Genomic DNA, 16724 nt, shown 5'->3' with positions numbered 1-16724 from the left:
ATATTTCTGAATATATTTATTTGGCTGCACCAGGTTTTAGGTGCAGCATGTGGGATCTAGTTCCCTAACCGGGAATCAAACCAGGGTCCCCTGCATTGGGAGTCACTGGACCACTATGGAAATCCCTATCTATTTTTGACAAGCCTGATTGCTTTCAAAGTTCAAAATCAACAAAGCGAGAATTTCAAAAATAAACGAGGTAGGGGGAGTAGACATTTATTGAAAAAGGAAAATGTATCAAGGATTGAAGACAAAGGGACCTGGAGACTCTCTATCACATCTATTCTATACTCTTGCAGTTTGACATCAAATATCTTTCCTCTGATGCTTCTCTTCCACACTGCTCTGACATTAACCCATGGCTTCTAGAATATGCAGTGTGAATTGAGAAGGCAGCAAAAATAGCTGCCTGAGAGAGAAGGTTCAGGCTTTAAAGAGGAGATAACATGGGATTTAAAGCTGTAGAGATAAGCAGCAATTCATCACTTAGATGAAGTGGAAGCAGAGGAACCTCAACCAGCATGGTTTCTTGTAGAAGAGTCCCATAATTATAAGCATAAGGACATCAAGTTGAATGACAGAAAATGAGGTCAGAAATATTATTTGGAACCACTGAAATACAATGTGACAGAAATGAAGACTAGAGGCATGCTCAAGGATTCATAATTTTCTAATCACAGTCAGATTTAGTATGTGACTTAAAATCCATTGACTTAGGCAGGCAGGAAAGGTCAATAAAAACTTTGAAGAGATTCATTCCAGGGGTAATTTGAAAGCAGGAACAAAGCTGAACTAGAGATGTCAGAGGGAAGAAAAATAGCACATGGGAGAAATCTTTAAGTGAGGAGAGGTTTACTCAGATAAATTCTTTTGATGCATGAAAAGCAGCTCAAAGTCATGATAAAGCACATGGAGTCTTGTGCTCTGAATGGATTCTAGAGACAGATTGGATGGTTTTGAATCGTAGCATTGGTATTTACTAGAGGGCTAAAAGTAGGTAAATTACTAAAATCCTGGAAAATTACAAACCTATCTCATAAAGTTGTTATGAAGTTTCATATAATCTAATATATAATACCTAAATTCTTAAAATACTGTCAGGCAATTTATACTATCTCTTATTAGTTTATCAAAGGGATCACATTAGAGGTGGAATGGGGGCTCAAGAGGAAGGTGATATATGTATAAATGAAGTGAAATTTGCTCAGTTGTGTCTGACTCTTTGCGACCCCATGGACTAAACAGTCCATTCTCCAGGCCAGAATACTGGAGTGGGTAGCCATTCCCTTCTCCAGGGAATCTTCCCAACCCAGGGATTAAGCCCAGGTCTCCCACATTGCAGGTGGATTCTTTACCAGCTGAGCCACCAGGGAAGCCCGGTATATCTATACATATAGTTGATTCCCATTATTCTACAGCAAAAACTAACACAGGACTGTAAAGCAATTATACGCCAATCATAAAAATGGTGGGGATCAGGAATGCAAATTAATTAAAATCAAGTAGAGTTAGCTGGTAGAAATAAAATTTGAAAAAAAGTGATCATATTGACCTGAGAGCTGTAATTCCCAAAGTATAATCCACAGACTAGGACAAGAAGCAACAGTTAGAAACAGACAAGGAACAATGGACTGGTTCAAAATTGGGAAAGGAGTATATCAAGGTTTTATATTGTCACCCTGCTTATTTACCTTTATGCAGTGTGCATCATGCAAAATGCTAGGTTGAATGGCTCACATGCTGGAATCAAGATTGCTGGGAGAAATAACAACAACCTAAGATATGCAGACTACACCACTCTTACGGCAGAAAGCAAAGAGGAACTAAAGAGCCTCTTGACGAGGGTGAAAGAGGAGAGTGAAAAAGTTGCTTAAAACTCAACATTCAGAAAAGTAAGATCATGGCATCCAGTCCCATCCCTTCATGGCAAATAGATGGGAGAAAGGGGAAACAGTGACAGATTTTATTTTCTTGGGCTTCAAAATCACTGCAGATGGTGACTACAGTCAGGAAATTAAAAGATGCTTGCTCCTTGGAAGAACAGCTATGACAAACCTAGATAGCATTTTAAAAAGCAGAGATGTTGCTTTGCCAAGAAAGGTCCATATTAGTTAAAGCTTTGCTTTTTTTTTCCAGTAGTCATGTATGGATATGAGAGTTGGGCTATAAAGAAGACTGAGCACCAAAGAATTGATGCTTTTGAATTGTGATGCTGGGGAAGACTCTTGAGAGTGCCTTGGACTGCTAAAAGATCAAACCAGTGAATCCGAAAGGAAGGTAACCCTGAATATTTATTGGAAGGACTGATGCTGAAGCTCCAATACATTGGCCACATGATGCAAAGAGCTGACTCATTGGTAAAAGACCCTGATGCTGGGAAATATCGAGGACAGGAGGAGAAGGGGGCAACAGAGGATGAGATGGTTGGATGGCATCATCAACTCAATGGACCTGAGTTTGGGCAAATTCCAGGAGATAGTAAAGGACAGGGAAGTCTGGTATGCTGCAGTTCATGGGGTTGCAAACAGTTGGACACAACTTAGTGACTGAACAAAACCGATTCCTAGACCAGGAGCGTCAACACCTCCCTGGAACTGTTGGAAATGGTAATATTTGGATCCTATTCAGAGTTATGGAATCAAAAACTGGAGGATGGACAGGATAGCAATCTAAAGTTTTATGTGCCCTCTTGGTGGTTCATGAAGCCAAACGCTTGACACTCATTGCCTTAAAGTACCTTAAAGTTCCAAGAGGACTTACACCTATAAGAAAGTAGAATCATTTTAAAGTAGGTTTTAAACAAAAATTGTGGCAAGATAAATTATGTCATATTATGGCTGCAATATTGGCCATATAGAAATATATACAAAGATTTACGTCTTTTACTAAGTGTCTAGAGATTTATGGCTTTGAGTTAAGTAACACCTGGTACAAATATCCTACTATTTAAAATGCAAGTGGTCTTGAAGTAAATAGCATTGTCAGGTAAACTGTAAGATAAATTCAATTTAACAATAATAGTATCATTTATCAAGTAAGTTTTCATAATAACTTTAAGATTTACACAGGGGAAACACCATTACTATCTCTATTTTTAAAATGAGAAAACAGACAAATTTAAAATGATTTGCCTAGAGTTATTTCCATGTCTTCAGACACTAAATCTCATGTTTATTTTATGTGCTAAAGTAATATAGTGCTTACAATGTACAGTTTCCAGTTGTTCTTAATAATTATTAATAAATTATCCTACTACTCCTCTAAATTCTTAATATTACTAGGGTGTTCAGTTTTCCCTCCTTGCAAGAGAACTGAAGCTCTGGAGTTGGAAGATAAGAAATCTGGATTTAATTAATCTAAACAGAGATTAACGTGTGCTTTGTACTAGACACTGAATATACTAAGACTACTGGATATAACACTTTCCCTCAGAGAGCTTATATATTGATACACGATTTTACAGTGTAATGACAAATAAGTTAGGGAATTGAACAGAAAATGTTACTGGAGATTATAACTATTACTAATTTTATTATGTTCCAATGATGTTGCCTTAGATATTTGGATATCTTCTGCCAATTAAAATCATAGTTCATTGAATTAAGTTGACCACTGAACCTAGGATATTTGGTTGACATACTAAGAATATGTGACTTTATAAGTAAAACATCTGTTAATATCTTAGGAGTTCCCTATACCCAAAGTTTATTAGAACTGTAATATTTAGCTTCTTTCAATAACTTTAGATGTTATAATTGGGTAGCTTTCATTATTTGGGGGGCATTAAAGAGCCTGATTCTTTAAAGGCTAGCTCTTATAACTACTGCCTTCTTGCCTCTTACAAGTCTATGCATGTATGCAGGTGAATTTGAGGGATAAAAGTTGTCATACTCTAGTTTTTATTTCATGCATTATTCTACTATTGTTATTTAAATGGTAAATAAGATGCTATTCTATTAGATGCCACACTTTCAGGTTGACTAGTTTGCATGTAATCATTATTTTTATTTTTATTGGTCACTTCTCACATTAGATGTGCCTGTCCCATGACTGTCATCTACCAATGTTCAATCTAACCATCCAACTTGCTTGAGAGACTGAGCTAATCATTTGATAAAAAAAAGAATACTAACTATATCAGGTACCTAGAAAACAGAAAAACTGATAAGCAATTCCACTCATATGACAGATTAAACTGACAAAAACAATTTCTTTCATTTCAAATACTGTTCTCTGCACAGGAACTTCATGTACCTAGAAACTAGAATACGTTATAAAGGTTAAAGGGATAAATGATTATAGACCTAGAGTTCTGTACCAATTGTCATTCAATATTGAAAAAAAAAAAACATTTTTAGACTAACAAAAACAGTTTTCTACTCAGATCCTTGCTAAAGAAACTAGTAACAACTATGCAAAGAAAGGGGGAAATACGAGAGGAAGAAGAAATAATTACAAGAATCAATGGTGGATAATAAAACTGGCAAATATTGGGAAGTCTAAATTAATATTGGCTGTAACAATGGATGACTAGTGTCTGGGATATGCTGCTAATAAAATGATATGTAGGAAAATGATCAGATTTAAAGTATTCTAAGGTCCTTGTATAAACTGAGTAACATGAGAGCAATTCTATTAAAATATCCAGGATAAAAATTATAAACATAACTAGTTATAGATGGGAAATAAGTCAAATGACTTCCAAGTGAGCAAAAGAAAGAGGAAAAGGGAACATTGTCAAATAGAACACTGGAAACACTAAAATAGATAAATATTGAATGCTTATTTGGGCTTCCCTGGCGGCCCAGGTGGTGAAGGATTCACCCACAATGCAATGCGGGAGACCTGGCTTTCACCCCCAGACTGGGAAGATCCCCTGGAGGAGCGCATAGCAACTCACCCCAGTATTCTCGCCTGGAGAAGCCCCATGGACAGAGGAGCCGAGGGGGCTACAGTCCACGGGGTCACAAAGAGTCGGACACGACCGAGCTACCAAGCACAGCAGAGATGTTTATTTAATACCGAATGTTAAAATAAATAGAGCCAGAAAAGTAGATGGTGACTATTATTATTTATGTGTATATGTTCACGTGTTAAATATAGGAAGTTGGGCTTGCAAGACTCTTACAATGTTTGAGAGTTGTTGTTAGGTTTGATAGAAGTGCAGTATGCTTGGGGAGGGAAAGAGTTATTTAGACTCTGCAGGCTTCCCAGGTGGCTCAGTGGTAAAGAATCCGCCTGCCAGTGTAGAAAACTCAGGAGAAATGGGTTCAGTCCTTGAGTTAGGAAGATCCCCTGGAGAAGGAAATGAGAACCCACTCCAGTATTCTTGCCTGGGAAGTCACATGGACAGAGGAGCCTGGAGGGCTACAGTCCCTGGGATTGCAAAGAGTAGGACACAACTGAGCTCACAAGCAATATTTAAAATATTTATTTAAATAATACTTAAAAAGTAAATATCAATGTTCATTAATTTGGGATAATCGATATTCTGTAATTCATTAAAGTATTATCTATACTTTTATACATTTTAAAATTTTAATAGTATCAAGACTGTGGTACTTTTTTTTTTTTGACTAAATAATGTTATTAAGTTTACATATGATCAAAGAGTCAAATGGCTAGGTCTAAAGTTGAACCCTATGAAAATTTGATTTAAATAATTTTAATTCAAATTATAACACTATTTTCTGACAACAATAAGAAGACATTTCCCTGGAACTGGCAAAAGTCAGAGTGCTCTATGGCTACATTCTAACCTTAGACTCTCTGAAGGGTAGACATAGACCTACATTCCTTGTAAGGATGTTTCTACTTTGTGCTTAAGGAAAAAAAAAGTCTTGACAGATTTCCCCCTTGTTTGGCTAATTATTGTTTAGCATACTAGGTGTCACTATGCTGGGAATTTGAATGAGGTGGAAATTTTTATTTTAGGAGAATGCACTTGTAAGGTAGTGCATCTTGAATATTAAAGATATACCAGTTTATCAGCACTGTAACTGCCTTTCCCCTCAAAAGAGAGAATTAAACATATGCTCAGTGGAACAGTAAGAAAAATGGAAGAGGGATAGATTGGGATTGAAAAAAATTAGTGCTCAGTATAAATAATGTGTGCATATAATTTATCACACAATGTCAACTACATTTGGCAATAAAAGAAGTTCAGTTCATTCGCTCAGTCATGTCCAACTCTGTGCAAGAAAAGAAAGTATTACAAACAAGAGTAGAAAACAGGATAAACCGAGTCTCTGCAAACCCCAAGTATAAAGGGTTTTCTAACTTCTCAAATAGTCTAGATAGTGCCACTTCAATAAAGCTAAAAGAGGAGATGGGAAGTTATATTTCAATCAAAGAGAGGAACTCCAGGAAGTTTTAGCAGTTTTTGTTGTTTAGTTGCTACATCATGACCGACTCTTCACAACTCCATAGACTGTGGCTAGTCCAGGCTCCTCTGCCCATGGGGTTTTCCAGGCAAGAATACTGAGTGGCCATTTCCTCCTCCAGGTGATCTTCCCCACCCAGGGACTGAACCCAAGTCTTGTGCATTGCAGGTGGGTTCTTTATCACTAAGCCACTGAGGAATTAATATAGATTGCTGGTGTGGAAGTTCTTCCAGTTATTTATTTTAGGCATCATTGGCCATAGGAGTTAAATAGATTCACAGTAGAAGGGATACTCTAACAATTAAATAACCTATACTCCATAATGTTTAACTTGGTAATTTCCAATGATACTACAGGCAAAATATAACTGGGATAAGAGAGAATTTATTTGTTGTGTTTGATGGTTTAATCCTTTTATATGTGCCAGTTATTGTTCAATCACTGAGTCTTGTACAACTCCTTAGGACCCCATGGACTGCACCTCTCTTCCCAGAAGACAGAAAGACTTTTGTCCTTCACTATCTCCAGACTCAATCTCAAAAAATGATTTGAAGCCACTTACAATAACCTTATACATATATGTGTGTGTGTGTATATATATACAAATAGAAAAAATATAAATTTAAATATCTAGGGAATGTAAAGCTAGAATAGATGCCAGAACTGGGGCAAGAGGAGGAGTGTTCATACATATTTAGAATATAAGGGTGAGTGGTATTTTTATATTTGAATCTCAAATTTAAAATTGTCTCACCGAAGAAAAATGTTTATATGTATATATAGACATGCATGTCTGTATATGTGGTGAACATAGGTATATTTTTCTCACAGCTACACAATGGGTACACACACACATACATACATACACATACACTAGCATACACATATTCACACACATGCACATGTGGTTGAGTTCTAATTCCTAAAATAAGTTGTTTAAATGAGAATTTCCATTTAGAGGATCTGAAAGGTGTAATAAATAGTGGTTTCTGTTTTTGTTTTTTTTCCTAAAGCTGTTTCATATTCTGTCAATCATACATGTGAATATTTAATCATTCATTCATTTACTCAGGTATCAGGTGTCCATTGACTGTTAATGTATCAGAGGCAACATGCTAAGTACTTACATGCAGTAGTGAGCAAATTAGATATGTTTTTATATGCATGGGGTTGGTCTTATTTGGAAAGCTAATTATATAATCACATACATAAAATATATGCAAATTAAAACATATATTTATATCCACACAGATCTATATCTACACAACTCTATATATCTAGGTCTGTCTCTCCATCTCTTTTTCTATCCATCTGACTCTTTCTTTCTATATATTTATAGACATATGCTGATAGTTATAGATAAGGTTATAGATTTAAATTTATCCCTTTACCTATCTATCTAAATACTAGGTCTGTGTTGACACAGACTTGGGGTAGTGTGTTTATATATATACATACAGATATATACTTATGCATACCTACAACTATATCTATGATATTATTAAATCCATAATACATTCATCAAGGAAATGGGGCTCTTCACAATATACTATACTTAAACAAAAAGATATTCACATATATATTATGTCTTTTACCATAGATTATGATATAAAAATAAAAAAATATTTCAACTGTTATGTTGAAATCAATGTTAAAATGGAAACCAATGATAAATTTTTCCTTAGTTTACTATAACTCATTTTATGTTTTCACTTTTCTCTGTCATCGATTCTTGACCAGATGGGTCAAGTGCACATTCCAAATGCAAAGATTCTGTTCTCCTAGTAGTTCTAAATATTGTTCACAAATAACTATTAGATACCTAAGCATATGAATTAATTAAATTTAATTCAATGATTATTAGTTAAGCTGAAAGAATGAAAAATAAACCTTAACAATTAATTACAAGAAACGAAGCTTACATGCAATCCACCTGGAAAAACAGAAGTTCCAACTATGAGTATTTCAGTTAAGTATAAGACAATAATATATAGATCACCTTGATGTTTGCCAATGTGCAATGTAAGGATAAAAAAATCCAGGAGATAGGGAAATTCATACCAAGCAGGGAAACAATGAAAGAAGAAGGGTGCTATAGTACAAAAAATGGTTTAAAAGACATGGCTTATTTTTTTTTCTTCTAGATAAAACTATTCTCATCTTCCATTTCACTGGCAACTGCCACTCAGATTATTTTAATTCCTAAATATTTTAAAATAAAATTATTCTTATTCCTACATATTTCAAAAGACACTTGTTACTTGGAAATAAAGCTATGACAAACATAGACTGCATATTAAAAAGCAGAGACATTACTTTGTTGACCAAGATCTGTATAGTCAAAGGTACGATATTTCCAGTAGGCATGTACAGATGTGAGAGATGGACCCTAAAGAGGTCTGAGTGCTGAAGAATTAATGCTTTCAAACTGTGGTAGTGAAGACTCTTGAGAGTCCCTTGGACAGCAAGAACAAACCAGTCAATCCCAAAGGAAACTGACCCTGAATATTCACTGGAAGGACTGATGCTGAAGCTGGAAGCTCCAATTCCTTGTCCACCTGATGCAAAGAGCCAACTCATTGGAAAAGACCCTGATGCTGGGAAAGATTGAGGGAAGGAGGAGAAGGGGATGACAGAGGATGAGATGGTTGGATGGCATCACCAACTCAATGGACATAGGTTTGAGCAAACTCCAGGGATGTGGTAAAGGACCGGGAAGCCTGGCGTGCTGCAGTTCATGGGGTCACAAAGAGTCAGACATGACTGAGAAACTGTACAACAAAATATTTTCAAATAATTTATGGTTGTAATTTCTTGATTTTTCTCATATGCATATATATCCTACATATATTATATACACATAATCCTGTAATTCATATAATTCCATTTTATATTCTCCTTTTTTCTCTTAAAAGTACTGTTTACCCTCATCCATTTACTCTTTTCCCAGTTGTTTCTGTATGTTAGCCTCTGTATTTTACATTTTGAAGAAGCAAGTGATGCTTTTCTCTCCCTATGCAACCTGGTATTTTTGCTGTTGCTATCAGCATTGCATATCTAGACTATGACAACCAAGATATTTACTTATTCTGAAAGCCAATTACATTAATAGTCTTTATCTCATTGTTCAGTGCCTCATAAGGACAAACATGCCATAAAACAGTAAGTATAAATCAAATTTAAGTGTACTGCAGAGGTAATGGGGACTGTAAAAATGTCATGCTTTGGCACTGTTTGAGTGCAGAATGACCCATTATCATGTTAAAGTGATAAAAATCTATGTGATAAAACACATAAAAGCTGTAACATTTTTGATTCTTGGTAACCCAGCAGATTTTAGATCAAAGCTATAGTGTCAGATTGACTCTCAATAATTAAAAATAAAATAAAATAACTTGAACCCTCAACAAAATTAGGGAATTTTAAATTATTTATTTTCCTTTGCATGAGATTTAGATTTATGAAACCAAATAACCTATATTAATGTGTAATACATTTATGAGGACATGTTTGTGATCTTTTTTTCTATAAATTGCTATATAAAATAATAAGGAACAGAGGAAATATTTGGAAGCATTGTTGAGTTACCTTCAGAAAAATGTGGTATCCAGAATGAACCACTTTCACATTAAATAAATAAAAACAAACATATAGTTGTTGACAGAACATGTTGACATACAGCTCGGTCAATACATAATGTTAATGTCTAGTTGAATTGAAAGCAGATAAAGAAGTGAGACTTATTAATTACAACTTGAAAAAAAGCACAAATGTTACTACAGACCAGCAGTGAATACTACAAATTTCTCCCATTAATATTAAAATCCTCCCAAAACAAACAAATGAAAAACAAAACCAAAAAGCTATAGTTTTTCCAGCCTCAAGCAATTTCATCCAATAATGAAATATTGCATCCTTCATCACTGTCCCATTAGCTGGCTTTTTAGGTCAACAAAATTACATCAATTACACTGCTGACCTCAGAAGCTTTAAGTAAAAGACCGTTCTGTTGAAAGCATCTAATTGGGTGGCATACATACACCCCATTATGAAATCAACATGAAATTAGAGCATGTGCACACAGAAAAAGGGAAAATAGTAGCTTTCTTGCCCAAATATCTAATTAGTTACAAATTCTAGCTTATTGTTAAATAGACACAATAAGGAAGGTACTTCCTAAACAGATACCATGCTCTAAAAAAACTTAAGAAGACTATTAGAACAAAAATGATTCACATATGACCTTATCCAAATATTACTTTTCATAAGAACAGCTGAACTAAATGATGCATTCTACTACAAACATGAATTTTGAAAACGGAGAAAATTCCTATTTGCTTTTTACACAGGGATGTGCATGAATAAAACATACTTTTTACAGCACTTACTAACGCTGTAACATACAATGTTTTTGGTGGAATACTTCAGAAATAGCTTAGTTTTCGATCATTCAAACCTGGCCTAAAAGCAGCACTAGAGGAAGGATAAGCTATTTACTTTTTTGGACCAAATTTTCTCAGAGTGGGTAAATACTAGATGATGCAAGACTGTCGATAAGCAGTTACAAGGTATCTTTTATTAATTTAAGCTTTTCCATTTTGGGACACAATTCTCCATGTTTCCCTTACATTTATGCACATCTTAACAAGCAGAGGCACTGACAACTTTTCTTTCACGTTGTCTTTTCAAGAACAATTGAGTAGTGAAAACCTGGATGACAGAAATAGTGTTATTAATACTTTCCAGAGCAAAGGGCTCCCTCCAGGGTAAAGATCAAGCAGGTTTATTAAAGCATATTATCAAATGTCCATAGGCTGCATTAGATTCTTTAGCTCTCACACAAATGCACTGTGTATGGGGTATCCACATATTTTCATTTAAGTCTCTGCTATAGCACTAAGGAGACATGGCAAGCCACCATGAATACAAGGCTTATGCTTTTTGCTCTGCAGTGAGTAATAAAAATCTTTGTCTTAGACCTGGGAATCTCATGTCTCTTGTCAGTATATTATGAAACTGTCAAGTTAATATATTTTCTTGTAGGTAAAGTAAAATCTTAGGCCCTCTACAGTTCTTGAAACCACCCATCGATAAAGTCCTAGTGGTTGTCAGATGATGGTAACTTAGACAAATGAGCCCAAATCCTAGGGATTCCCCAGTTGGTAAAGACTTTGCCTGCAATGCAGGAGACCCAGATTCAATTCCTGAATGGGAAAGATCTCCTGGAGAAGGAAATGGCAACCCACTCAGTATTCTTTCCTGAAGAATCCCACGGACAGAGGAGTCTGGCAGACTACAGTCCATGGGGTCACAAGAGTTAGACATGACTTAGCGACTAAACCACCACGGGCCCCAATCCACCCAGTGTGACAACAAATTTATTTTTTTAAATGCACATAAGCAGTTATAATGTGCCCAAGGCCTGCTACAGTTTACAATCTAAACATGAAGTTTTGATTGGCTTCCTTGGTGGCTCAGTGGTAAAGAGTTTGCCTGTCCATGCAGGACATGTAGTTTCAATCGCTGGGTCAGGAAGATTCCCCTGGGGAAGGAAATGGCAACCCACTCCAGTATTCTTGCGTAAAAGAAATCGCATGGACAGAGGAAACTGCTGGGCTATAGTCCATGAGGAAGAAAGAGCTGAACATGACTGAGAGATTCAATACACAAGCATAAGCATACACAGTAAACAAATGAAGGTCTTCCCTGAAGAAAGCACAGTGATAAGAATCTGCTTGCCAACGCAGGAGATGCGGATTTGATCCATGGGTCTGGAGATTCCCTGGAGAAGGTAATGGTAATCCACTTCAGTTTTCTTGCCTGGGAAATTCCACTGATAGAAGAAGCCTGGAGGGCTGTAGTCCATAGGGTGGCAAAGACTTGAACATGACTTAGCAACTAAACAACAAATAAGCAAATGGTCATGTCATAGTAAAAATAAACATTGTTTTAGCTGAATTATAAACTGATTGAGATCTGCACGATTACATAAATTCTACTTCAGAGTCAGAATACAACAAAGCAAATCATCTCAAGAATTGGCCTATTTTGGAAGGCATATTCAAAGCAAACAAACAGATAGTGCTTTTGTTTTAGCCTTTTTTGTGTGGAAAAGTATAAACTGCATGTGCTAAGGAAGAAACTGTTACTAACTATTTGGCATATGTGCTAGGGAATAATTGATAGTTTTCTTTTCTTTTAATGAAGCGAAACCCCCCTAACCTGTATGTTAGTGATCACCAAGAGACTATTGCAAGGAACTGACACTCGGCGTGGCTCTACCATCGCGTCTCTGACAGCTTGCTGAAGAAATTTGATCTCCTGCTGTGGTCTGAATTGCCTCTCTCCTCCCAGGGCAATTCATATACTGAAGTCCTAACCTCCCCAACTCTAGAATATGACCATTTTTAATAGAAATAAAGTCTTTAGAAAAGTAAAATAAAGTCCTTAGGGTGGACCATCATCCACTGTGAGTGGAGTCCTTATAAGAAGAGATTTGTGCACGGATACAAGGTGAAAGACCCTGTGAAGGCCCCAAGGAAAAGATGGCCACTCATAAACTAAAGTTGGTGTACTCAGGGCAGTAACCCTGCCTACGCTTTGACCCCAGACTTCTAGCCTCTTCAACTTCAAGGAAAATACATCCTCTTCTTTAAGCCCCCCAGTCTGTGGTTTTTTGCTATGGCACACCTAGGAAACGAATGGCCTTCCCTGTGGCTCAGATGGTAAAGAATCCACTTGCAAGGCAGGAGGCTTGGGTTCGATCCCTAGGTCAGGAAGATCCCCTGGAGAAGGGAATGGCAACCCATTTCAGAATTTTTGTCTGGAGAATTCTATGGACAGAGGAGCCTGGTGGGTTACAGTCCATGGGGTCACAGAGAGTCAGAAATTATTGAGTGACTAACATTTCACTTCAGCTCACATCAAATGAATACACCTTCCTTATATCTAAATTCTGGCACTGTAGATAAAGAAATAATACTATATATCTTTTTTAACATTTCTGGGAAATTTAAATAATGCAATACAGTTCAAGCATCTACAAAATCTCCAATAGAAATGGGAATGCTCAGTGAAATCTCAGAATCCTTCTCTAAGAATTTAAACAGCATTCTATGCTCACGGAGAAAATCCTGAAGATGAGTACTATGTGTCTTGCTGGCAATACAGTCAAGGGAAACATAACTTGCATATGTGGAAATGAATAAAGATATTGTATATATCTGATATGGTGATTTAAACCCCAAAGGAGAAGAAGGAAATTTCGAGTATCATATCTAGAGAGAAAAATGGGTATTGATGGGTATTCTGAAGTTTTAAGGGTAAGAATATTTAGAACTATGAAACAAAGTCAGGATTGTAAGAGAATTTTTCAGAGATATCTACGTAGTTCAAATATGATATGTAAATAACTAAATGAATATTTATTAAGCCATCCAATGTAGTTGCCCAGAATTCTATAAAGAGGTGTGAACAACTTATAAAAGTTGGAAATCTAATATTTACAGAAAAGTGAAAGTGTTAGTCGTTCAGTTGTATCCAACTCTCTGGGACCCCATAGACTATAGCCCACTAGGATCCTCTGTCCACAGGATTCTCCAGGCAAAACTGCTGGAGTGGTAGCCATATCCTTCTCCAGGAGATTCTTCTGACCCAGGAATCAAACCTGGGTCTCCTACACTGCAAGCAGATTCTTTACCATCTGAGCCACCAAGGAAGCCCACATTTATAGAAAGGGGTTTGTGAAAGTTCTAAGAAGATCAAGTTGTCAGAGGAAGGGTGTTTAAAAAATCAAATCCTCATGGTTCACAAATAGAATTGGGTGACATGAGGACACTCCAGTAGTCGCACAAAGGAAGAAGCTTAATGAAATGCAACAAGGTATAAGAAGATACAGAATTAGACTCTAAACAGAGAAGCAAATCCTCAAGAATTTCTAAACTGCTGAGGCAGAACTGTAGCTGTCAGAGCACTGTGTAAGGTATTAGAGGAGGACCTCAAGATAATGGTCTGTACCCCTGTGGTAGGAAGTGTTTTGTCATTGTTTTCCTGGTTTGCTCTTCCATCTCCCTTTCAGTTCACAGGAGGGAAGACTTCAATACCCTGACGGACTCTGTTTGGCAGAGCACCTCTCTAGGTTTATATAGACAAATTTGCAAGTGGTAAATTTCCTAATGACAAACCTGGTGTCCCTTGATACCAAAGCTTAAAGAAAATGGAAAATCTTCTTCCATAAAATGGGGGACAAAATAAAAGTACCTGAAAAGTGAAAGGAGATAAATGAAAAGGAAGCCTAAGGAGCAAAGTGAAATTCAAAGAAAGCAGAACAGTTAGCAGTGCCTCTACTTTATCCACCAAATGGATACACCAGACTAAAACTCACACCGTGGCTTTCACAGAAAAACCTCTAAAGTGAGTGCACACTGTGTTGAATTCTGAAAATAAAGACAACCTCAGGACATAAGGAAGCAGACACCATCCTCACAGAAAAGTGAGCACCAGAAATCCAAAAAATGCAAAGAGAGAAGGTCACACATTTACAGGTTATGGAATTGAATGCTGTCCGTCATGGCATACTTGGATTTTCCAAAGTGATGCCAAAGGGCTACTTCCTGATGGCTAATTTAGAGTTGAAAGGACAAGACAGAGGCAACAGGGTAAGATGGCTATGGTCACATGTATCCCAGCAATGGGTGTTTATGCTTGAAATACTAATAATTGAAAGCATGTTTAAGTTTTCATAGCTAATCCTTGCTTTCGATGTTAGGGATGAGGTATGAAAAGGATAGTTCTGCTATCCATATTGAAATTTAGTGCTAGAATGATAGCTATTTTGGAAAAAAGTTTTGCTTAGCTCAAAATAATCTTTTTAAGGACCATGGGACTCCATTGTCCCAAGGGCAAGAAATAGATTAGGTCAGAATTCTATACAAAACTATTCTCTATCCATGTTATAATCTGCATGAATTTGAATTTTCAGCAAAAACATTTCTTTCCAAACAACCCCAAACATATACCTATGAGAGAAAAATAGAACTGATTTATTGGCAAGAAGTACCGAGTAAAGGATTCTTAATTTTAAATGCATTTTATATAACCACAAAGGTAATTCATACATTCTCTGATCATGAACAAAAATCTTTGAGAGAGCAAGAAAAGTAACTATCTTATAGGAGACGATACTTGGATCCCTGGTATGATTAGGATGATATCAGCCATGTCTTTCTGTGATGGCCATAGCTGAAATTATTCAAGATTTAATGAAATCAACTTTTGGACCAGTGATAATCCACATTTTTATACCTTTTAATTATGTTTGTATATTTTACAACACAATATTTTTACCTAGTCTTATACATGTACATTATAAGCTACTATTTATACATATACAAATACAGCTTTGCGCAGTGGCAGTATCGTAGCCAATGAGGTTTATCTGAGGCGCGATCATTGCTAATATACATATACAAATACAAAACACATGCCTAAATCTTAATATACAAGCCTAATTATACATGCCTAAATCTTAATATACAAGCAGTAACAAGACTTCATCTTTTCTTTTTTGGCTATCAAATTTAAGATAAATCTGCTTAATAACTAATTTTTATATACAGCTTTTGTGTTCTTTCAATTGCCATTATGAATATGCAAAATAGCTTTGCCTCATCATTGCTCAGAATTTGTTCTGAAAATGGACACACAAGTCATTGTACCCTTTGAAAACTGTCTGAAAATGGAGCTTGGGTCATGGGATGAATGGGATAGAAGGACAGATTAACTGACATAGAAAATTGAGTCTCTATAAAATTATTATTTCTTTTAAATTTTTCAAATATTGAGGTAAAAAAAAGCTAAGAAATAGCTATTGCTTTTCTTGTCAGTATATCTTCTATTTATATAAGGCAAAAAGAAATGGCAGAAATGACAAGATTAATTAACTGATTAAACAAATATTTGTGTTCTAATTCTTCTCCAATTTCTATGTTAGGTAAAATAAAAAGCAGTAGTTGTCATGTTTTTAATGTTATATTGTAGATAATGACAGGAAAGTAAAAGATAATTATATTTCAGTAGAATAAATACCAGTGGAAATGATTTTTATGGAGCTGATTGCTGTATTAGGAAACATTTATAGGAATGAGAACCACAAGTGTGAAAGGATATTTATAGCCATGGGGTGTATAGGTTTGTGTTTTCAGTAACTTCAGTCATGTCTGACTCTTTGTGACCCTATGGACTGTAGCCTGCCAGGCTTATCTGTCCATGGGATTCCCCAGGCAAGAATACTGGAATGCATTTCCATGCCCTCCTCCAGGGGATCTTCCCGACCCAGGGATT

General features: G+C 36.1%; 1 non-coding gene across 1 annotated transcript; it reads left to right on the top strand.

Moving 5' to 3' along the window:
- The first annotated feature begins 15779 nt into the window (after positions 1-15779).
- On the top strand, positions 15780-15913 carry LOC136148818 (U4 spliceosomal RNA). Its single transcript, XR_010659582.1, has one exon. It is a non-coding gene; the product is annotated as a U4 spliceosomal RNA (small nuclear RNA).
- The last annotated feature ends 811 nt before the right edge of the window (positions 15914-16724 follow it).

The sequence above is a fragment of the Muntiacus reevesi genome, chromosome 17 (assembly GCF_963930625.1).
Source record: "Muntiacus reevesi chromosome 17, mMunRee1.1, whole genome shotgun sequence".
Lineage (NCBI taxonomy): Eukaryota > Metazoa > Chordata > Mammalia > Artiodactyla > Cervidae > Muntiacus > Muntiacus reevesi.
The sequence above is the reverse complement of the archived record's forward strand: the minus strand, read 5'-3'. Positions and strand labels throughout refer to the sequence as shown.